The 24,860-nt window shown below is 37.3% G+C and overlaps 1 protein-coding gene across 4 annotated transcripts in view; it reads left to right on the forward strand.

The window, feature by feature from the left end:
* The first annotated feature begins 340 nt into the window (after positions 1–340).
* Positions 341–24,860, forward strand: part of LOC135711354 (ELAV-like protein 4) — a 64,613-nt gene continuing 40,093 nt past the window's right edge. For all 4 annotated transcript variants that reach the window (XM_065234185.1, XM_065234163.1, XM_065234174.1 and 1 more), the window contains exon 1: positions 341–996. The gene's annotated coding sequence lies outside the window, so the exon portion shown is untranslated. The remainder of the gene's footprint in view (positions 997–24,860) is intronic.

Consider the following 24,860-nt stretch of genomic DNA (forward strand, 5'->3'; position numbering starts at 1 on the left):
AAGATGCCGGTGATTGTGGGATTTAAAATAAATGTATTAAATTAACCATGAGTGTAGAACAACGAATTAGTTTCTGAAAATTACGATCTATTATATAGAAATTCAATGAACATTTTTTTTTATTTCAATCATATTTCTGACCCCGACCAGTCTAACGTCACACACATTCACCGGGTGCTGTGGTAACCGCCTGTCGGCCTGTCTGCCTGTCCGTCTGTCTTCCCGCTTGGAGCGTATCCACCTTCTCTATAGCGTCCAAATGGATACTTACACACACACGCATCACGCACCAACCGACCCAGGGTCGGGAAAATTCATACTTTTCCGCTTCAATTTTATTTTGTACTCCGCCAAGTGAACAAGTCGCGTTCGTTTTTTGGTCTCACGATTTCTTTTCCTTTCCGTTTCGTTTCGTTTTGTTCGTTCGGTTGTTTTCAATTTTCCCAACTTTTCGCGTTCATTTCGCTATAGTTTTTTCTTTCGTTTGCGTTTCTTTGGAAAATACGGTGCGTGTGTCAAACTCCGGAAGTCTGCTTGTCATCAACTGACGAATTCCAATCAAAAAGAAAAACAAGAAGGAGAAGAGATAAAACAGCAAGCCTGGATTAGGAGTTTGGCGCAAATCGCGTGTGTTCATTTCGACAAAAGTGAGTGAGCGGAAAAGTTTAAAAATATCGAAGCGAATATTTTTGCCCCCTTTTCGGGACAGAAGTGTGATTTACGGCACGTTTCCATTGAAAAGGTGTCTTTTGCACGAGCAAGTAATAATTTTCCGACGGAATTCGGGGTAATCGGTGAAGTGTATGTTATGTAAAGTCGAATTCGACACCCCGTGAGAGTGTGATAAAAAGGAGCAAAAGTGTCGAACGCCGAAGACGCCGTCGTCGTACGTGAAATGAGTGCAAATATTATTTAGAAGAGCAAGCAGTTGGAATATTCGGCGGCTAAAAATAGCATTATCCATTACTTTTGTTTGAGACTTGTTTATTTTTGTAGGTGAGTTTTATTTTTATCATACATTGGGGATTTTCGCTGCCGAGAAGAATTTTTCGGCGGAAAATCTGTGAAAAGTGTGCTATACTAGTGGTGGAGCCATGTAGCGGTAGCGTTGTGAGAGTTTACATTTATACGCTCTACACATGAAGCGGATTTGGTTGGGTGTAATCAGCTTGATGATGCCACGTGAGAACAGCTGTTGGTATTTTGAAGTTTTTTTTTTTATTGGGGTGAAGATTGAGGGGGTCGATTTTTCTTCATAACTTACTTGCAACCCCTTTGCAATCCCCTTGGATATATTCTCGAAATTCTATTCCTTTGGCTTCCAGGAATTCACTTGGAACTCTCTTCAGAATTCCTTTGAAGCTATCCTGTAAATTTTTTTGAATTCTTTCTTGGATTCTGCCTTTGGAACAATCCCGAAAATTTGGAAACTCAAAAATTCAGATTTCACTTCAAAATTGAGAAATGTTGCATACACCGAGGATGATCTTGAAACTAGGAAAAATGGGTTAGTCTTCTATGTGATTCCCAGTGGTTAAGTCTACGGCAGTGTTTCTCAATCTATGGGTCACGACCCACCGATGGGTCACGGAAATTCAGACAAATAGATCAAAAGTGTTGAACATTTCTTCCGCTAGTTTAAATCTCTTAACGGAATCTTACTTCCTTAAATATATTGGTAACCTCAAATCTTTAACGACATTTTTTCGATGAATTTATTAATTTCTGTTGGCGTTTTTAGGGCTGTTCTATTTAATTTCAAGATTATTTTTGTGTTTTCAGGTCAATTCGGAAATATTAAGGCCATTTCAACATTTTAAAGCCAGTTTGGAAAGATTTTTTTTTGACTTCAGCGGGTCATTAAACCTTTTTGGCATTTTTCTATACTATTTTGGTAATTCTAGGCTAATTCTGCCGTTGTGAGGGAAATATAACAAATGTTTTTACGAAGTATCTTTTTCAAGAATCTAAGGAAGAATAGAATTACAGTGCTGTGTTCCTAAATTTGAGCTATGTAGTCGCACCCAACCCACCCTGCGCCCGCCCCTGACGTTGATGACGTTGTTTCAAATAGTGTATTGTCTAGTTGATATGGTACTTTGCAAAACACGATGAGCAGCACCATACTCTACAGGTGGCGAAAGTGGCATTAAGTTCGTTGAACATCTACAAAGTCCCTTTATCATTCTTGAAATTATTCTTAATTTCTGAATGTTCCGTCTAATTTTCCAAGCACCATCATTTCTGTTTTCTTATTTATCTCATATCATACTCGATTTTCTCCTAAGGGGGGAGGTAGCTCACCGATTCTTCCGGTTCGCCTCCTAGCATCGTGCTATAAGGTACCAGGCGATAACCAGGGTAGTTGATCGATAGCTCGATGACGTCATTTCGTTGGCGTCTGCAATGGGAAATTCTCATAGCAGGCGTTGACGATGGGACGTTGTCGAGTTGTTGAATAGCAACTATCGTGGTAACTCACCGATTACCTGTCGATCTGCCAAATTTGGAAAGACGTCTGCATTGAATTGTCTCATATAATAATATTCCGCCCACTATATCACAAGAAATTGCGAGTAGCTGAGTGGAATGGAGATAAGTTAAGCATTGGGTACAGGACCAAGTCTCCCCTGGGTGGTTCCAGAAGATGAGCGCAATAGAACCATCAAGTTGCCATAAGGCACGGAATGAGACTATTGCATGGCTGGGTAGTCAAAGTCTTCCATTCGTTAGTCATTTCAGGTGGATTAGAACAGGTTTAGGTTTAGGGTGGGCGTTGGCCAGATTTGGATTTTTCAGATATAATCCTAAATAGGACCTAGATTATTTAATACACTAGTAACCTCAACTTCTGTCACAATGATTCATTGTGACTAATCAACACTCAATGGGTAAAATATCAAATTTGCGGTAAATTTGAAAAAAAAAGGTAACTTGGAGTGTAGAGCGCACTGCCCACTGGACGATTCTAAAGCCTGACCAACATATATAGATACATTCATACCATTGGCATTTTGTATTTGAGATAAGACAGAGACAGGATGCGGAGGGCCCGCTTAGGGGGAGCGTAACCCATGTTATGGCTTCCATTTATTAAATAGTTCAGATAGGCTGGAAATGATAGGTTCATGTTGAGAAAATGTACCATATGGTGCCCGTTCACTGATCAAAATTAAATTAGATTCAAATCGTCAGGCCCTGCCCTGTAATAAGGGGATTGACGATGATTTGTCAAGTTTCATTTTGCATTTGCATATAATTGTAAGTTTAGGTTTGCTTTTGTAATTGTAAGATAGATAGTTTGCCTCAATTGAAACATTGAGTTGTATAAACTTGACGAATCATACCTCTAAAATAGTAGTAGTTACAGTGCCGCATTATCTAACAACCACTGCCTGCAACTAATGTTGGAGGGGTCAGCAGGGCTGATTACGGATCAAAACTAACATAACTCTAACACTGAAATGATCCCGAAACTAACGCTCATTCATTGCACTTTGAGTCATAAAGTAGTTTTATTTATTTTCCTACTAATCTATCTACACACTTAGTTTTTTCTACCGAGCTCGGCTGTGCGGGTCTCGGCAGGGATGGTTTCGCTGAGATCTCGGCGGGAGTGACATTTGATTGAGGTCTCGGATAATGCCTTTTCTAATAATCTGCCTACGTTTCTTTCCATTGTTATCTACTTTATCCCCTTTTTATTTTTCTGCTCTTCTTTCCTCTTCTCTTCTTTTGTTTTGTTTGTTTACATATAACTAATACTAATACCTCCTTGTTTTCTCTCTAATTTGTCTACTATGTCCCACCATCACGATGAGAGATGAGCTACCGTACATGGTACACGCTCATATACACTCCCAAAATAGTATGCCGCAAGTAAGTATATCACAGAGGCAACTAAAGATCCAGAAACGAAAACCGATAACGCTGGAGATAATGAGCTGTGGTGATTTATATGACTAAATAGTATTATTTATTTATACTAACCTAAACACAACGTGGGGTGACCCAAATCCAAACGATCACTAACCAAAATAATAGACTTATCTTTTTTCAGCAGCACTACACCAGCCAGCAAAGTTCAACAATCCATCGTTGCTTATGCCTTTGTTGTCGTTTGGAACCAGTTTTGCGAGGTAGGCGACGATTGTGCGTATTTCTCGCGTAACTTTTGAAAAGAGCCTATTTATAGCCTGAACAATACGTAAAGAGCAAATTGAAACATTGAACGTCGCGTGAAAGTGGAACTTAATGAAGGCCTAAGTACTTTTTCGTAGTTTTTAGTTTTCGGATTTGAAAGATCGTCGGTTACAGTGGCCTGCTTACTGAGCAGAAAAACGTGGTCCCAGGTCCTTACATATCAAAGAGATTTATGGTAAAATCGCTTGTGTATCGTGTATTTTGCGAAACTCGTTGTTGTCGTTGGTTCCGGGTTTGAATGGATACAAAAATTTGATCAACGGTATTATGTGATATGAGGGGCTCGGTGGCCTTAGAGCAACCGTTTTTGCTTACTGAGCAGAACATCATAAGTCTAATCTCAGGCCCATCCACATTCAAGATTCGTCAATCGTTTTATTTGTTAATATGACTATTTACATGGTAATAACAGCAACTCGGTGATTAAAAAGGTGCTCGTCTGCCTAGTGGCAAACGTTTTTGCTTACTGAGCAGAAGACCGTGGGTTTAGTCCCAAGCTCCTTCGCGTTATATGATCGTTAGGACATCAATTCAGCTTATCGTTTACCAAAACGAACCCTGCTGCAAACCCAACCCTCTTATCCAACATCCCAGTGATTCCTCGTGGAAGTGCAGAGGTGTTCTCGGCTTCTATCAAAGCGAGTGTTATGTCAACACAATCCTTCCCATTCCTTTCTTGACCTGTGTTCGGGCGCGGCCAGCGCTGGTATTGCCTAATTTAAGATCACCAGTTTTTACACATTGAGGATGATTGCTAGTCCCAAGCATCGTCTATTGGTTCTCTGTGTAATTACAGCTGATCTGGCAATAACAGAGTAGCAACCGTGGGCGGTCAATCAAGCTCAAGCTCAAGCTCAAGCTCATACTCGATTTTCTCCTAATTTCAGGAAAATCGTGATTCATTTCTAGAAATTTTCCATGGGCAAAACAAAGTTCTGAGAAAAAAAAAACTACGAAAATCATTGAAATAACCTTCAGAGATGTTTGTGATGTTACCGTTGAAAACCTTAATAGGCAATACGATTACTGACTCAGTGCCAGGTTTTTCCGTTTATATCAGTTTCTTATTTTAAACGTTCCCACGAGCTCGTGGGAGTAGCCACTGTTTGGCATTACTGCCGAAAGTGTCTAATCAGTCCAGAAAATGTAACACTTTTGGAAGCTTGGGTCTATCCTTGGGGGATTCAATATTATAACAACTGAACTCAAGCTTTTCTGAAGTTATTAAGTATTTTGTGAGCTGAATACACGGATACAGTATTTCCAATCTTTTCCGAAGTGATTCAAAACTTTTGCAAAGTTCAGTACTGTTCAAAGTGATTCTGTACGGGCTAAGCTTTCCTGAAATGGTTCAGTACAGTCATCCTTAGCTTGGCCGGTGGTGTTATTGCCTATTGTAAAGTATGAGATCACCAGTTTTTACACATTGCAGATGCATGCTAGTCCCATGCATCGTTTGTTGCTTCTCTATGTAATAAAGGTGACCTGGCAGTAACGGAGTATCAACCGCGAGCGGTTAATCCTTCTCATGCTTACTTATGTCTGTAAGTACCGAAGTGCACTTTCTAAAATGAGTTTAAGCTTTTATGCAGTAATTCAGTACTACAATACCGATTCCGTGATTTTCAAAAGTGTTTCCGTACTTTCCGAAGAGATTTCCAACTTTTATGAATGATTCTGTGCTGCACAAAGTGATTCGGATTTTTCTGAAGAGATTCCAAACTATTCTGAAGTGATTCAGTTATTAAAAAGTGATTAAGTTCTTGAGGAAGTGATGGCAAACTTGAAGGAATTGATATAATACTTGCCGAGGTTTTGTGAAGTGATACTGTTCTTCCCAAAACGATTCAGTTCTTTTACGGAAGTGATCACAAGCTTTCAGGAAAGATTCAGTATTTTCCAAAGTGATTTCGAATGTTTCTGAAGTGTTTTTGATCTTTCCTGAAGTTATTCAATACTTCGTGATGTGACTCTTCACATTTCTGAAGTGATTTAGTACTTTCTCAAATGATTCCAAACTATTCTCAATCGATTCAGTATATTCAGAAGTGATTCCGAACATTTCTAATACATTCCGCAGTGATTCAGAATTTTTCGAAGTGATTGAAAACGTTTCTGAAGTGATTCAGCATTTTCTGAAGTGAGTTCATACTTTTCTGAAGTGATTCAGTGCTTTCCAAAGTGATTCCGATCTTTTATGAAGCGATTCAGGCCTTTTAGAAGTGATTCCAAACTTTTTTGAAGTGAATAACTGCTTTCCGAAATGATACAATTATGTTCTCAAGCGATTCAGTACTTTCCGAAGTGATTCCAAACTGTAATGAAGCGATTCAGTACTTTTCTAAGTGATTCCGAACTATTCTCAAGTGATTCAGTATCCGAAGTTATTTCGAGCTTTTTTATATGATTCCAAATTTCACCATGAAATAATTTTGAAAACATCATCATGTCAAAATTTCTATATTTCTTCGCTAAGTCCGCCAATAAAAATTTGCATCGATAGTGGTTAACCTCAATCGGATGAACGTTTTAACAGTTCAGTGGTACTATTTAACATTTTTTCAAGGTTTTCCCTGATCATGTATATCAGGGGCACAGGCCACTTCAAATTTATCAGTTAGTTTTGTTTGTTTTCTTTATTATCGAGAATTTCAGCCGTAGATCAAGTTTATAATTTTTGATTGATAAAATCCTTGATATGTTTACCAGGGGTGCAAGCCATTTCAAATTTAACTTATTTTACTATTTTTACCTGAATTTATCTACCAGGGGAGAAAGCCATTTAAAATTTAACATTTTTTTTCAATGTTTCTCTGAACTTGCCTACCAAAAGCGCTACCTAAGTAACCATAGACACGCTCTTTTGCATTTTTTGGCTATAAATGGGCCTCATCAGAACCTACAAACAGTGGTATAGCCGTTGTTCAGTTGTATGCAGCTAAAAAGGCGAAATAACGTGCTTATGGTTACATGAGTAGCCATTTAAATTTAACATTTATTTTCTTTAAACGTGTATATCAAGTGCGTTGCCACATAAAATTTTACGATTTTGATTATTTTTTTCCTGAACATGTTTACCGGGGGTGCAACCCATTTCAAATATAACATTTTTTTTAAAGTTTACGAGAACGCGTTTATCAGGGTGCTAGCGACTCTAAATTTTACGATTTTAATCATTTTTTCCTTGAAAATGTTTATCAGGGGCGCTTACCATTTCAAATTTGAACTAAGCAATTTTTAAATTTTCCCTGAACGTTTATATCAGGAGCGAACTTCAAATTCAAAGATTTTTTTTTATCAATTTTAACCTGAAAAGGTTTACCAGGTGCGCAATTCATTTCAGGTTTAATATTGTTTCCCTCAGCGCTACCATTTTCAAATAAAACGATTTTAATCATTCTAAAGATGCTTTTCAGGGCAAGCCGTGTCAAATATAACCTTTTCTTTATTTATTTCAGAACGTGTTTATCAGGGGCACAGGAAATTTAAAATTTTTGAATATTTCCCTGAATGTGTACGTAATTTCAAATTTTACCATTTTGATCATATTTCACCTTAACATGTTTATTTATCTACCAGGGGCGCAAGCCATGTCAAATTTACTGATTTTTCAATTTTCACTTGATCATGTATTTCAGAGACGTTAGTTATTTCAAATTTAATATTTAAAAAAAATCCTCGAACCTGTTCATCGGGGTCGCAAGTGTTCGAAGGTAATCGACTTAAGAGCAGAGTATTTTTAATACTAAGGTTCCACAGGAGCACGAAAACCGATTTTCGGGAGTTTTTCGGTTCTCGGCTTCCGTTCTCTAAAACGTTTAAAGTTAGCACTTTGGTACTTTCTGACCTCTTAGTCAGATCCTAAACCAACATTTTGGAATTTATTTTCAAAGGATTTATTGTGTATTTTGTGAGAACTATGAATAAGAAAAATTCCACTGGACTTTGTACTAGATTTTCGGGTATCTTTCGATTATAATTTTCCGATCTCTACGACTGTAAAAGTTAGCGCCTTGATACTTGATCATCGCCAAACCAGATTCCAAATGAACCAGTTGCCATGTTTTTCCGGAGAATCTTATGTCTCTTCAGTGAGATAAATAAAGAAGAAATCCGATCATCGGACCGAAAATAATTACACCCAAAATCATCGTTTTCATCGCCTAACTGGCAGCCTTGACTCAATTCATTTTCTTTTCACAAGCTAGTACAGAATATGGTCTGGTATTGTAACCATGGCTACTATGGAGTGAATACTGCGTGAACACTCAGCAATCATAGACGTTGAAAAGTTTGTTGATCGTATTGCATACTTGCCAAGGATTTACTACAGGTGAATATGGCACGCTGCAATAATGCGACTTAGCGATTAGAAAAGTCGAAGTTCGAGTCTCAAAATTCTTATGATTTTTTTCAGTTCTTGTGTCCTGCTGGGTAACTTACATTGTAGCATGAAAGCCCTGAACCTGAACTATGTCACAAGCAGTCTTGTAAGCGGTCACGGTAGTCGACACATTTTCTGTGATAATTGACTGCCTTTGCCTCCGACACTTGCAAAATAAGCTATCATAGTACAGTACCAAACTAAAATGTCGTATGACAGGCTCTGTCATACGACACTGTCGCCGAAGACCGTCACGAATGTATGTATTTTAGTTTTTCTCATAATAAGAGCTGCTGATGGTGTGCTTGTGTGAATTCTGAAAATAGCAAGCAAAGATGTCCTAGTAATAATATTTCTGATCAGAAATGGTTTGATTTACACCAAATTGAGGAATTACAACGAAATCACACATGTCATATGATAGCTATTTTCATAATTTTCTTTTAGCTCGAATGTTATTCTACCGCTCGTGTTGTGTGAGAGAGACGACGGTAGATCATGAGTGATCGAATACAAACAGACTGTCGCGCACGACAACGAAGCGAGTGCAGTAAAAAACGTCAACTGTTTCAACCCCTGGTCACAAGGCCAGAATATTACTGAGTATTCAGAGGGGAGGGACTACGTGGAAACAAGAAACATTCAGCATACAATTAATATATTACCCTTTTCAGTGGCGCAGTAGTGTGCGTTATATCATCTTGTGAGTGTAGGCGAGAGTTTGGAAGCACTACAGGCGTTGGTCTACGCTACTATTGCGTTTGACCGAACATATACGGTGCTGGCTTTTTTTTTTTATTGTTGACGGTATTGGCTTGCGAAGACGGCAGTTATTTATCAACCCCATAAACAATCCAGCTGCAAACGCTAGTTCAATTGGCTAACAGGCTTCCACAATCGTTGGTGAAATTGGCAGGGTCCAGGATACCAGGATAAGCATACCAAGAAAGGTCCCCTCTTGACAGTTTAGGCAAATAACATATGGGAATAGTTCTTTAAAGAACGATCACCGTCATTTGCTATTAGGCTTGCTAGCCATCTTGACTTCAACGCCGACTCGTCTGAGACTTCATATCTTCGATAATAAGTGTTATATCATTCATTATTCATTTATTGAGCTGAAAGAATAAACATGTGCACAAAACTACAAACCGATCACGCTTGGGAATCATATGCATCTCCAATTTTCGCGTATTCATACTCACATCAGCAAAAGTTCAGTCCAAGAAAAGACTCGTAAAAACACCTCAATTGTCAATTGATAGCGTGGACATGAAGATTTCTGCATTTTTCCATCTAATAATAATAATGCAACAAGAAACACTAAGAACAATGAAAAAAAAAAAAAAAAATAACCCAACACCTCATCGCTATTTATTGCAAGACAAAACTGCTGAAATTAGAATTTTAAGTTTCATGAATATTTCCGAAGTTTCAAGAAATTTTCCGAACTTCTTTAAAAATCCCTGAACTTCTCCGAGCCAAATAATAAAAATCGTAGCCTTCTCGGAATAAAATCACGTCTCTCAAATATTCTCTAACGAGAGCAAGTATCTTAAAAAACAAATCCAAATACCTTCATCAAAGATCTCCATAAAGTTCTCTTGTAATTTTTTTAAGTATGCATGTTGACGTGATACTTTTCTAAAGATCTTGAACTATTCAACAATTCAAATAATGTTTCTCAATTATTCTAAGAAGACAGCAGGTGGGTCAGCAATAATTCAAAAGATGATAAAATATCTTCATAAAGTCCTCTTCAAAGTTTTCAATATTTCTGGGTGATCAAATGTCCAAGAATTCTATCCACGCAAATATTGCATCAATTCTCGATTACTTTTTCAAATGGACTTATCAGCTTTTGTAAACAATGCATTTGATCGTCGATTTTGTGTAACTGGTGCTCGCACACGCTTACTAACACCACTAACAGGTAGAAGAATTTCCTCTATCTGATGGTAGTGTTAGCATGCGTGGGCGAGCTACCAGTTACTTGTTGCCCTATTGTTGCGGCACGTTAGCAGCGTTAGAAGCCTATTGTTGTGTATGGAGACCTCCATACACAACAAAAGGCTTCTAACGCTGCTAACGTACCGTAACAATAGGGCTATTTCCCCACTGTGTGACAATTAGTGATGTGTCAACTGCGTATTGTTCTCAATTTTCTGTACAAATTTATTGTGAATTGAATACAGGAGAAGATCGACGCAACTCAGGATTCAAGATCATGGGCGTATCATATTATGCTTCGTATCATCCTAACCTATGGTATTCATTGACTAAGATGAAGCTTTCGATCGACTCAATCAACAACAATCAATGAAAATTCAGAATAATAGTGCTGGATATTAATTTATTATGTATCAACATTTTTAGTAATTATTTTCCAATCAATGCAGCCGCCCTCCTAGTGCGCGAGCTCGCTTGTCTAGAAGACGTGTTAGCCAAAAGATAATTGTAATTATAGAATAAGTCCAATCAATGCAACCGCCCTCCTAGCGCGTGAGCTCGCTTGTGTAGAAGATCGAAACGTGATGTGTATCAGCGGTCCAACCACGGATAGTTTCATCAACATAATAAACCACTTTCACTAAAATGGATTCTCATCTCAATCAACCAATGATTAAAATGTTCAAAATATCTGTATGATTTCCGAATATAAAATGTAAAAGAGATGCACTTGTGTTTTAAAAACAATTGATTATTTATTAATATTAGGTGACTTGAATTCAAAATAAGTTGATTGAAAACATAAAAAAAACTCTTATTCACAGCATTGAACTCGTGACTTGTGTGTTATTAGACCATCGCCTATCCATGTGAGCTATCAAGAATATGTACTGACCTATTCCTCCATTGCATTCAAGTGTTGTTCATTAAACTTTTTCAAAAGCCTACTGTGGAGAGATAAAAGTCATTTTATACCGGTGTTATTCATTATTCGGAGTGATTTGAGATTTGGGCGTAATTGCATTTGTAAACAAACACTTCAATCGCCGCTTTCTCACGAATGAAAGCTCAATTTCGAAAACTAATAATACTATGAGGTGAAGGAATTATTCCTCTATCATTGGGCATAGCTTGTTTACAAGATTGAGGTTTTATTCATGAGAAATCGGTGATTGACGTGCTTGTTTACAAAAGCAATTTCACCCAAATCTTAAATCACTCCGGAGTTTGTTCATTCTGTTGGTGAGGTTTTTCTCTCATTTAAACGTGTATAAATATTTTTTTTTCACGATTGAATGGCTATATTCTACCTATTTTGTAAACTTTTTCAGTTCGGAACTAAGTAGTCTTTGACTACCTGTGACTACCCGCAACCACAGCACGAAGAAAACGATTTTCTTAGATTTATGATATATTTTTCAATTTTTTTTAGAAAAACCAAAACGCTTCCCGTAAAGGGAAAATTTACAACCCCGAAAATTTTAATAGAAAAATAAAAATGTGTTTTTTGAAAAAATCAAAACGTTTTTTTTTTCGAAACTTCCCCTCATATAACGATTTGGCCCGATAGTAATAACTTATGAAACTTCCCTGGGCTTTGGCAAAACCTTGAGGTAGTTTAATTAGGCTACCAGGTCCCATGGCTGATCTCGATCTTTATCACATTGGAAAGATGCACACTAGTGTTGCCAGATCAGCGTTGATGGTTACCAAAAGTGCATTTGAACCCGCTTATAAAAGCATATTAACAGATTAATCATCACCAGACATTGTTTTTGCTCTGTACTGATAATAAATGATTAAGCACAGCATTTGATATTTTAGTAGGAATGCTGGACTTAGTCACAGTAGTCACAGTATGAATCATCTGTTTTTTTCAGAGATAGAAATTTTCGCCTACTTGAGAAGAGAAACGTCATTTTTCACCTGCTAGGAGAAATAGATGAGAATGTGGGAAGCGAGAGAATATTATACGCTCACAGCAGTTTTCGCGAGAAAAGCAACAGCGATTTATTTTTTTCGGTTATGAGCGGCAGATAAATCGTTTCTTTTTCAGTGAATTTTAAAATTGGTAAGAAAATTGCATCGTCATTTATGGATGACCCTTATGATTTGACAGATGCTATAAAAAGGAAATAAAAAAAAAAATCTGCCGGACTGGTTAAAACCAATGAAATGCAAACAGGTGTATCTATGTGAAATCGTTGCCCCTTTCGTTCTGCCGCTGTTTAAATCGATAGCACAGTATAACGTCACACTCCGTCAACCATTTAATCAGCGGAAGAACAAAAGGGACAGTGAATTCCCAAGCCTCGACTGCTTACATCACATTGGGTTGGAACCGACCAATTTGGGGTGGTATTTTTTTCGCTCTTGGTAGTTTTCAGAGTCAAATGGGTGATGGAAAAGTATTTTCGTTGGTTTTTGAAGAGAGATATTTTCGGATTATGTATGAGAGAGGATAATGAATTATCGCTGAAAAAGGAGAGATGAAAATGTGAACGGTTCACTACTCACCGAAAAGTAGCTTGAGTGAGGAAATGCTTATCGTCCAGCTGAGTGAGAATTTCTATCTCTATTTCTATCAACTTTTTTTTTAAATAAATCCTTTATTGAATTGGATTTATTTCTATGGGTATGCACGTTCGGAAAGTCTACAGCTTGTGGGCGGGAAGCGTTGTTTTTATTTGTTTTTATCTATTTATAGAGTCACTTCTTAGAAATACGATGCGAAAATACAAATCAAGCATTAAGCACAAGACCTTCAAGAAAACTAACAACACGAAGTCTGGAAATTGCAATTTTTCATTCAAAACGTCAAGTATTTCAAGAATATCGGGTGAGACCAATCTAATTGTATTTAATCTTATTTTTGTGTAGTAGGATATTCAATTGAACAACTCCGGGTTATTATGATGCTGTATGAGCTTTTAAGAATTTTTCCTAAATTTTGGGATACAAGGGTTTAAAAATTATGTTTTTTTATTCGGTGTTTAGAATCTCGGCGAGCACGCTCAGAGAAGTATCGTCAGTTTTAAGCAACTTAAATTTGATTCAAAGCAAAGCAACACTCTAGTAGTAATGAATTGATGTATAATTAAATAACTCATCAAATTTAAAATTATTTCCAGCTTACACGTTCCATATCATTTTGCTATTACCCCTCCTTTACTATCGGCCTTGGATTGACTTGCGCTCTTACTGCCCCACCTTGCGCTGCAAAATGAAATGAAAATGAAATTTTTTACTCAGATAGATTTATTTGGGTTTGCAGTGGAATTATTCTATTGAATTATTTCAGAAAGTGCCCAACAGTGCTCCTTCTACTTGCGTGGCAAGCTTTCATTGTTGTTTTCATTGAAGCATTACTCAGGGAACAATGTTAAACACCATTTTTGTACATGGTATTGTAACTAATCTTATGCTTCATTTTGGTTTGGGATAAGTGTTTGAACTATGAATCGGAATTTCCACTGTGGCGTGCTTCTATTGTGAGATATCCATACGTAATTTTGTGAAACTGGCTTCAAAGTGAAGCATTTTAGTCACTTGAAGGTGTCACCTGGGACGAACTAATATATAATAAATATAGGTCAAAGTAAAAAAAAACTTGAAACACGTTAAATTTTTGATTACATGCAGTGCAGGTACTTAATAAAGCATGGATTATAATTGATTAGGTAGATTAGAGATTTCAATTTTTTTTTCAAATTAGGCTATTGATATATCATAATCATCAAACGAACTTAAATAAGAAAATTTAGACATCCTAATAACATTAAGTAGATTAACAAAAGAGATAGGATGCGGGGGTGGGGGGGGGGGGGAGAGGGCCGCTTAAGGAGGCAACTAGCCTTTTCATATATTGTTGATTGCTTTAAAATATCAATTTGGTATATATGTGAAAGGAGGAATCAGTGGGAGATGGATTTTCGGTTTCTTTACATTTTGCAACACAAATCTAGTACTATGTGTCATTTCCTCAATACCCCCCAATAACCGACCTCTTCAATCCCTTCCTTTTCCCATGGCGTTCAAGTGGTCCGCATAGACTATTCAGGCATTACCCTTCCCTTATCCTCGGCTTTGGATTGACTTGCGCTCCCATTGCCCCACCAAACGCTGCAAAATGAAAATGAAATGATAGTAATAGCTTATGAAACTTGTATTTAAGTTGACAAACTTTGGATTGAAGAGCTATATCATTTCTAGCTTATTACGAAATAAGATTACTTATTTTTCGAGTATATTGTAGAATATCGTATAAATTAAAGGTTTTAACCTAAACTAATATTCAAAGTAATTTTTGTTATTTCATACGTGAAGTTTACGATTTTCAGAGTTGGTTGGAAATGCTACACGCAACCGGGGGATGTAAGATTCTCTTACAATTATGTGGTATTCATCATCAGAGGATGTTAGTGAAGACCGCATGAACCGAGAATGCGACATACCTAGCTGCGGTCCAATGCAAGAAAATTGGAGACCGAAAAATGTAGAGTGTATTAGTGAGGTAAATAGTTATATCAAAAAAAAAAAAAAAATTGAAATCAGACTGCCGGCTGGACTCGAACCACGAACATTGCGATTATCAGACCTGTGCTTTCTCCACTGCTCTCTACATGCTTCTGAATATGGAGAGCCTAAAAGCAAACATGAAGCGCTCATTTTCTCGCATACTCGACTTCGTATGCTTTTTCTGCTGGAGAGATTCGAGGCAAGTGTGTGCGTCGTTCTACAATGTCCTACAATGTGCGTCGTTCTACAAGCTTACTGGTATAGTCGAAAGCGTAGATAGAACACGAAATAAAAAAGACAAAAAACCATTACATCGCCTGCAAGGTCAACTTCTAACATTCGCTGGGATGTTCATGAACAGAGGATGATAGGAAGTGGAACTAACATTCATTGTAATATTTTTTTGGTTTGCGTGTATACTTATATCAACATGAATCTTTGGTGTAATAATTTATTAACTAGAGAAACTTCTGAAGATGATAGGTAAATAGTTCCGCTAGAGTACGGCAGTGTGAAAATTTAATAGAAGTTGAAATTGAGCAAAGGCCCGTAATGCGACAGTACTAGGCAAATGCATACTCCTCTACCTAACTCATACATTAATGGATGAGGGGAGTTGAAGTTTTCTTAATCCCATTTTTTAAAGGTTTCTGTTAGTACAGTACAGACTGCGGACCGTTCAAACATTTTCTTGCTCCGAGATCTCCAACATTTTTTCAAATATCTCGTTTTAATCAAGATTTCTTTAACAATTTCGCAATTCAATATCTCACTTACAATTCGGTCTAATGATCCTTTCAACTCACGAGCCTTCGGCCGATACTGGATATATTTCTATGATTCGTATTTGTAGCCTTTCTATACCGAATTGTGCCACATATAATAAATGCCAGCTTCTACCCATATCCAAACCCAGGCCAAAAGCGCGTTGGTTCATGTTTTATGAGCATAGAAGTACAAATTCAGAAAAGCTATATAGACTGCACCCCACCCGCAGCTAGATGATTAGTGGCAGGCGGGGTCAAATAGCTTAAACCTTCTTCCAGGAGCTCTACACATTGAACCTGTTGTTGCTAAATTCGCTTCGCTCAGAGTACAACCTTCTCCATCGCCACCGGGTCAGCAATAATAATAAATTAAGATAACACCACCGAAACGCATGAACTAATTCGATCGGTAGGTACAAGGTAAAAATTTCCGTTTATTTTCTAGATATATGACCCTCGTTGTCACCAGAAGATGCTTATTATATTTAACTCGAATTCTTTTTCGAACGAAGTCTAGAATTACCCTCCTTTTCCCCATTTTTCTGGAATGATGAAGACTTACAACTGTGAAAATGGGACAACCAGTTCATAACCGGGTTCAATTCTCCGTTCGAGTTGGGGTTCAACGAACCACTAATCGGCTTTAGGATTCCCCGGCTGAGTGAATATTGTCAAACAATGATGATGGCAGTCGCAAACAAATTGAACAATTCCCAACAGACTCGAAAACGGATCACATGTGTTTACCCAAATGCGAATCCACCCTTTTCGGGTTGAACCACGTTCCAATACTGCAGTTAGCTCAAGCTGCTGTGCTGCTCTGTACCGACTGGTCAGTTTTTCACGCTCCAATTGCAATTTCCGGTGCAATTTCGGAGTTTTAAATTTAATTAGGAAACTGCAAGGATTCACATGCACGAGCATCATGCATTCATGAGGCGAACCTTTTTGTACTCCGTACATGAACGAAAGCATGCATTTCATTGTCTGTCTGTCGGTCGGTTGGTCGGTGGTGGGTTGCATAAAACTGAACAATTGCTTGTCGTCGTCGTCGTCGTCGTCGTCGGTAACGGGTTTTGCCAGATGAGGTTTGTCGGAGTTGTTTTTTCTCGTTGGCTGCCTAAAAGTTCCCTTATCAAAAGCGAAACTCGCTCGTTTGATATATGCTAAAGCTCATTGTTCCTGGACGAAGATGCCTTGCTCCGGAGTTGCCAAAGCTTGTTAGTTGCTGCATGATGCCAGGAGTTTATTCTGTTATTGTGTTTCTGCAGTCCTAAATAGTGGAGGAAAATTCCTTGCATCCGGTTCGGAGAGGAACTTACCGAATGCATCTACTGGGTGGGTGGGGCTTCAGATATAGATTGTTCGATTGTATTTACCATTTAGGGCCATCCGCGTATGACTGTGATATGATTAAAAACGAGTGGATGACTAAATAGACTGGTCAGGGAAAAATTCAAAGAGAATTCTGAGGAAAATTTCAAGGGTATTCCGGAAATTCTAGGGAAAAATTCAAATACAATTCCAAGGGAACCGAATTCTGAGGATAGTTTCAAAATAGTTATGTGTAAAATGTTAAGGAATTTCTGGCAGAATTCAGAAGCAATTAATCATATCGTCCTGCCATTTTCCATAGAGACGGCGCTGTTCCGCTGGTAGGAAGTGATAAAAATCCTCATATATAAATTGAGAGAAGTGGGAATAACTAGGTTTCGGTGAAAAAAGTTAACGACAACCAACTTTGTCGTTCAGTTTTTTCCCGGAAATTAATGTTAAACAAGCTACAATTAAATAAAAATTATTTTTCCCCATACAATTTTACTACCAGTCCCCAGAGAGCCAAAAATCTCAAATTTGAGAGAGAAAATTCTCTCTCACGAGCTCAATCTCTCATTCTTTCACAGATTACAAAATAGAGTACCTGTCACTACAAAACCGGCTGTTGACGATTTTCCACCTTATAGCACTCCCATAGCAGCTCAGTTATCACTGAATAATGGTAGTTACTTGTTCCATTAATAAAAAAAGCGAGAACTTTTAGCAAGCATCGATATCTTCAAGAAATTTCAGAGCAATAAATTTAGATATTTTTAGATAGTTTAATGATATGAAGCTCCATTAACTTAAGCAAACTTGCAGCGACTTACAAGGAGTTCCGTGGAATTATAGGGTATTCCAAGAATTCTGTTATTGATCCGAAAACGACAGAAGCGTCAGATAATTATGAATATTATCAAAAAAATTGCTGGATTATTATACAAATTTAGAGAACTTTAGGTAAGCATAGATAAGTTCAGGGAAAATTAGCGAGTGTTAATAATGGTTATAATACTTAACGACAATTTTCGAAACTTTAAGGCAAATTAATTAATGTCAGTAAAGTAGCGGGTTCTTAAAAACTACTGATAAATTCAGGGCAGTCTAGAGAACTTTGAAGAAATTCAGAAATCGTTTAGGCACCATGAATGTCTAGACTATTGAAGATGTTTTAAATTAATGTCGATAATTTAAGGGAAGTTTTATGAACTTCAGAATAATCTTGAGAACTTCAGTGAAAATCATAGAACTATATTTATTATTTCGTACTAATTCCATGAAAATTGCGGGACCACAAAAGTTCCAAAAATTTAAAAAAAAAACTTCGGAAGGACCTTCACAGAAGGACAGTGGTCTACTGAAACATTACTTCATAGAAATCTATGGAGCTTAAAATGAGATCCACGAACTTCAGGAAATTTTATGAACATTAGCTAAATGCGAGAGGATTTAAAAGAAGTTAAGTAAGCTCCGAAAATTGGAGGAATTTCAGGGGGAGGTCAGTTCCATTAGTTTCAGAAAATTAGTGGGGATTTAAAGCAGTTCCCAGATATTCAGATAACTTCGGAGACGTTAAAAAGTTATTTGAGGTCTTCGCATAAGTTCAGAAGTTCACTGAAGCTTAAACATTTTTAGGGTGATTTAAATAACAACAAGCTTCATGAGAACTGCATAAACTTTAGAGTTTTAGATAATTTCAGAAAAGAACAGAGAACCTCAAAGCAGTTCCGTCAACGCTAGAGAAGTCACATAAATTTTAAAGACGTTTAGAGAACTTCAGTGAATTGTTGAATCTTTAAAGAAAAATTGAGGAAACTTTAGGAAATTGCGAGCATCAGGCTAGTTTATCAAACTACAAAACTTTAAGGCAGTTTTATTAACTTCAGGAAAATTTTGAGAACTTTCAATTGGTTCTGAAGAACTCAAAATAGTCCGTTCCATATTCAACGGAGATTTCCTCAAAATCTCGATGAAGCTGTCGTCAGAATTAAGTTTTCTTTTAGTTTTCCTCGGAATTACCTTGAAATTCTCCACAATTAGAAATCCTTTGGAAAGATTTTCCGAGTATTCATTGAATTCATTTCAGATTTCCTTTTCAATGTCACTCTATCCATTGGAATTCTACTCACATTGAAAGTCTCCTAACAATTCATTGGCATTTCTCCTCCGAAATTCCTTAGATTTCTTCTCATAATAAGTTTTGCAAACTCTCCTGAATTCATTTTCCGAATTCCTTTGAAGGTGTTCTGGAGCTATTCTCAGATATAATTGTAATCCTCCTTTAAGTATTTTCAAAAAATTGCCAAGGACTTGTGCTCCGTATTCATTTTTTCCCACAAACTTTATGAAATTATCCTCAGAATGCCCTTGGAGTTTTCCGGTGAAGTTCACAAAAGTTGTGTTCCTCAGAAATTCCTAAGATTTTTCATTAAAATTAACTTTTAACTCAGTTCAGGGTTTCTTGTAATTCTACTCAAAACGAAGGCTTCACATGAAATCTAAAATTCTTCAGAACTACCTCGAAAGCAGATTGCATTTTGTTTTTCTGATTGATTTTGTTTCCTAGAGCCCCCTTGGAATGAGGTTCTTATAAATTATAATAAAATTCCACGAGTCGGAAACTTTGCATGGAATTTGACTCAAGATTCTTGAAAATTAAGTCCAGAACTAGTTCAAATTATTTTTTTTTAAAAGAAATATGCATGTTCCAAAACAAAAAAAATATATATGTATAAATTCATTTGTTACTGAAGATTAATCCACTATTAATCTCTAAAGTTCAAAGGGAGAATGAAAATAACGAGAAAAATTAAATGGTTGTATTTAAAAATTCATTATTTTTTTAAATATCCTTATTAAGATTTTGTTTTTAAATTCTTCGAGACTTCCAGGTATGTTAAGCAAACAAAAAAAAAATCCTAAGGACTCCTGGTTTTCTAAATTTTTTAAGTTAGTAGATACCGTGACTAATACTGTGGGTTTGGTTATTAACTTTCAATTGAATCTTTCGTTATAAAGGGTCATATCGTACATAACTGCTTATGAGATAATAATTGAATAAGTCTAAAACATCAAACATTTATTTGATGCGCATTCTCTTAGGTCACTGTTTAGTCACTATTTTTATAACTATAAGTCACTATTTGGTCACTTATTTACTCAACATGGTCACTGAAATCAATATTTCTGACAGCAGTGATCGCTACCAGCCCTGTTTGCGGAGCCATAATTCAATGCGCAACAAGATTTCTTATGGCAAAAGATAGTTTTGATCATTATTCATATTTAGCCGGTGTCTGGCCATTTGACCGAATGCCGTTTGGCCGAATGGGTCGTTTGGCCCAATGCCATTTATGCGAATACTTGAAAAGAGATTTCCAATTTGTTTCCCTAAATGGCAGCCCTAAAAACGAACCATAGCTGAAATTCACTACACTATCCCCCTACTTATCCGACCAACTAGTCAAAGCCCGATAATCTGACCATGATTTTGTCGGATGATACTGTATAATAAAGTCAAATAAAAAAAAAGTATCGATGAAATGTTCCATAAACTGTGTAACCCTCAAATTTTCCGATATGCCCGAGGGTTTTTTTAGTTAGATGAGCGCAGCGACTGGAAAGCGTCTTCTATAAGCTTCTTTTAAATGTTTCTGTTAGAAGTTTCATTTATAAGCTTGTTTCTCAAACAGCTTCTAACAGAAACTTTTTTAGAAGGTTCTTTTAGTAGCTTCTTTTAGAAGTTCCTAGAAGACGCTTGCCCGTCGCTACGCTTCGCTACGCTTCGCTACGCTCCACTGGCTAAACAAAACACCAGCTCAACCAAGGGTTACTCAAATCTGCCCATCCTAATCAGTGCCGAGTACTTTATCTGTGCCACAAACTGTGCCAAGCGTTGTGCCGAACGTGCCGAAGTGCCGCAATCAATTTGTCAATCGCAGTATACCATGAGTTTGGTAACCCTGCAGTTATGACTTTTGAGATTGTTTGTTTACAACTTCAAGCTCTCATGGATGGTTTATTGAAAAATTTAAAACGGAAATGTGAACACTAATTTACATTAATTTACATTAACATTAAAAGTTAAACGAGCGCTTGGTTCAATGATGCCAAACGGGTGTATCATGAAGGAACTGACCACGATGACAGTAGTACATATATTTTGATTACAGCAAGGAGTTCAAGCACCACCACATCATCATAAACATCGATTTTAATCTTTGAGTTCATCTCGGAAAAGACAGAATTAGAAAAAAATATCATAAGGCTTTTAACTAGATTTTTTGGGTTATCAGTATGGCCTACAGAACTGATCTTAACCAGGCTAGCCAAGACGAACCCAAACCAAGATATGGAAGACGAGCGATCAAGGCAGGGAGGACACCCATTTTACTATTAATATGTGAAAAAAAAGTGTACATGTTAGAAATATAACAAGATTCATGTGTTAAATAGTATAGATAAAAATCAACACTTATTTTGCTCCCTGACTTCAAAAGATGGTTCTGCTATTATCAATCATGTTGATAATGCTGATGATGATGATGTTTAGTATATATGTGATTACATTGGGTGTTGCTTGACAAAAATAAATCTTCGTGGTTCGTATATCTAGATAGAGCTGGAATTAGGGCATAACAGCTTTTGTAAACAGTGACTTCTTTCTATGGTGTTTATGAATTCAAGGCACGCCCACGCAATCCAACATAACCGTCGGGAAGGGGAAGTATTCCCCTACCCGATTGTGATATTGATTTGCGTTGGCGAGCCTTGACTTTCTAGAAATCATAGAAAGAAGTCACTGTTTACAAAAGCTGTTACGCTCTAATTCCAGCTCTATCTAGATATGATGAAAGCGGCGTAAACAATCATTCGATCTTTTGAATCGGCCAGAAGAAAGTACCCAGAGCATAGTGGACTTCCTATTTTTTATGATCTTTCCATTGACACCTACGATGTTGAATACGTGGTTGCCACACACAGATCCACATTCCCGTAGAATTATTTCTCCTCCGGCTCTTTCAAATATATCCTCGGCGTACTCAGCTGTTTCTTCATCTCTGTTGGTATATGTATGAACTATGGCTTATGCTGTCCAGAAAACTTTCCTGAAGGACACCTTATATTGTGGAACAAATATTAAGTGCTTATCGTTGCTCAATTCAATGTTAAGAATACCTACCATCGCTCAAGCTGTTGCTACAAATATTGCATCAGTATTGACGGAAATTTTCATTTGCAGTAAACAAACCTTAGCAACGGGTAAATCGATTAGAAAAACTTCAGCGCTCAACAGTGTTGCCGTTTTATATACTATTTTTCGTGTCATACGTATCAGCGTGTGCCTTAACGTGCAAAAAAGTGTGTCATACTGTGTTTCGGCACAGTGTGCAGAGTTGATTTCCCCTTGAGCTGAATGGTAAATCTGAGGACTACACAGTGGGACATTTATTAAATTCTCTGAGTACTAAAGACATTTTTCCATTCCTGAAAGTTTCAAAACTCTTGCTTCACTGTAGTTTTAAGATTCCAGATCCAAAGCTTAGCAGAATGTTGCGACCGTGGACTTTTTTTTTACTTTCCACAATTCTGGTTTTTTGACCTTATAAATATGGAATTTTTTGTTAAATTGTATAGTGTATAAAACTGAAATTTTACATTGGTATTTTTTTAGCCACCCTTTTTAACATGAGCAGTTCTTTCAAGTTTTGTTGTTATAGTGATTTTTTGCACAATAAATGCAGTTTGTCACAACATTAAGACAAGTGAGAATTAAAAAGATAGAAGATTTTTCCTTCTTTCAAACATGAGCAGTTCTTTGGAATTTTGTTGTTCTAGTTATTTTTTGCACAGTAAACGCAGCTTGTCATAAACTTTGAATCCCGTCCCGTTTCTGATCTGTAAAAAGTTCGCTAAGAGTTGCATTGACTAACTCTGATGTCGACATAAAAGCAGCCAAGTATTCTTGATCGGGATTTAATCCGAGGATAATACCGGTTAGAGCTTACCACCATAAAAGGGTTTCTCTTTACTCATGTGAAGAAATAAAGTCGCATAAATCTTCGTTTAAGAATCGTCAAACGACATTTGGCCAACAACCCATTCGGCCAAACGGTATTCGGTCAAACAGTATTCGGTCATACGGTATTCGGTAAAACGGTATTCGGTCAAACGGCATTCGACCAAATTACCCGGAACAATTTCGCTATCGTCAAATACATCACATTTTGAAGTGTGGGTTAAGGCTCAACGTATTCTCAACGAAGCACTCACACGCTTATCTGCAAACACCGTTTGATTCTTTCAGTCAGATATATGGAAACAGTTGTCCGGCTGATGAAAAGTCATCAGCTATTCGTGCTTTAAGAGCGTAGCATGCCAAATCCGCCGGTTCAGAAGTTCAGCGAAATAACTTTGTCATTTCAAGAAGATTGTTTAATTTGTTTTCACTGGAAGAAGCATATCGAAAAATCGAATTTTCAGCAGACTTAGCAATTGGGTGCCAACTTTCCGTAATGTGCATTCCGTAACTTCGCGGGAAATGCTAGGATAAAGTTATGAGCAAATCCAAAAGATTTCGAGAGAATTTTGTCACATGCGATAAGTGAACTTTGTGTCGCAAATTAAAGCACAAGTGAAACATTGTGCTACATAATTTACTTCTAGCTTGTCTAACTTGAGTTCACGTATTTGAAACACCCTCACTTGAATCAACCCGGATAACCGACCCAGGGAACGGGATCCAGAGCTGATATCTGATGACTGCAGCTATAAATCTGGATAACACCCTCAGCCATTCGGCAAAAACAACACCAGGGCAAACAACCCAGCTGAGCACCACCAGTTCCGTTCTCATAAAATGTTGTATCATCGTTGGTTCGGAAAACGAGCGCACAAACTACACACGCGAGAAGAAGGGGAAGAAGGAAGGGAAAACTTTTGAGGAAGATGAATGTTCGAGCAAAAGTCAGTCTTGGGATATTTATTTTCGTAATTTAAAATTAAGATGCACGTTTCGGTATTTTCTGTGATTGCCAGTCGGAAGCGTCTTTTATGGTGCGACCCGCTATAGACATACTCCTTTGAACATTGGCTTGTGATGAATGGAGAATGTACATGTTAAATATCTTATTTTCGTTGTATGTATACCAAACGAAGGATTCTTATCTTATCTAAGGCAAAAATCGATATAGTGCTATGTGCGTGTCAGTAGCCTTGCATGGCATGTCGGAGGTGGTGGGTTCAATTCTCTGTTCGGCTGATGATAGCTGTCAACTTGCATTGTCACAGAACATGCGAATGCTAAATTTATGCAGCCTTAGAAAGTTATCAAACAACATCTGTGGAAGCGCTTTCAAAGTCGATGGTTGGCGTTAAATTATCCTTGGGATGCCAAGGACAAGATGTAGAAAAAGCCAGTGCTTCATTAATTCAATAAGAATGCGGTTGTGTTGAACGATGGCTTTAAAAACAAGTGCTTTTTGTACCAATTATCCTACCATAGACAAATATGCGAAAATCTTTATATATATCGCTAACGAGATCTGGCGAACTATTCGCAGAAAAATGCTTGCTTGCTAAGTCTCAAACAATGTTGCATACAAGTTCGATATAATGTATATAAAATTAATCATACTGAAATTGAACGTTAAATGCGTGTACGACGATTGAGGGGAAAGCGTTACGTCTGTTTGTCTGTAATCCCACTGTAATCACGATGC

The sequence above is a fragment of the Ochlerotatus camptorhynchus genome, unplaced genomic scaffold (genome assembly GCF_037179485.1).
Source record: "Ochlerotatus camptorhynchus isolate MF236.1 unplaced genomic scaffold, CSIRO-AGI_Acam_v1.1 ptg000037l, whole genome shotgun sequence".
In the NCBI taxonomy this organism is placed as follows: domain Eukaryota; kingdom Metazoa; phylum Arthropoda; class Insecta; order Diptera; family Culicidae; genus Ochlerotatus; species Ochlerotatus camptorhynchus.